General features: G+C 46.4%; 1 protein-coding gene across 3 annotated transcripts in view; it reads left to right on the top strand.

Moving 5' to 3' along the window:
* LOC106882512 (uncharacterized) overlaps positions 1-455 on the top strand; it is a 146,243-nt gene that overhangs the window by 18,132 nt on the left and 127,656 nt on the right. The window lies entirely within an intron of this gene.

Genomic DNA, 455 nt, shown 5'->3' with positions numbered 1-455 from the left:
TATATATATATATATGTATGTATCATCATTTAACATCTGTCTTCCATGCTGGCATGGGTTCGACAGTTTGACAGGAGTTGGCCAGGCAGAAGACTTAACCAGGCTGTTGTGTCTGTTTTGGCAGGGTTTTGACTGCTGGATTCCCTTCCTAACACCAATCACCCCATAGAGTGGACAGAGTGCTTTTTACGTGGCACCAACACAGGTGAGGTCACTTTAGCATGGTTTTTACAGCTGGATGCCCTTCCAAATGCCAACCACTTCAGTGTGAACTGGATGCTTTTTGCATGGTACCAGCACCTGCAGGGCTACCAAGTAACTTGCAAGACAAGGAATTTTGAGAGGGGAGGGGGCATTGGCGGAGGTGATCTTGGGTCAGATGATGAAAGGTTATAGTGAGACAGAGGGACAGAGAAGCTAAAACAGGTGTCTTGCTATAGAGGAGGTACATGTGT

The sequence above is a fragment of the Octopus bimaculoides genome, chromosome 15 (assembly GCF_001194135.2).
Source record: "Octopus bimaculoides isolate UCB-OBI-ISO-001 chromosome 15, ASM119413v2, whole genome shotgun sequence".
Classification (NCBI taxonomy): domain Eukaryota; kingdom Metazoa; phylum Mollusca; class Cephalopoda; order Octopoda; family Octopodidae; genus Octopus; species Octopus bimaculoides.
The sequence above is the reverse complement of the archived record's forward strand: the minus strand, read 5'-3'. Positions and strand labels throughout refer to the sequence as shown.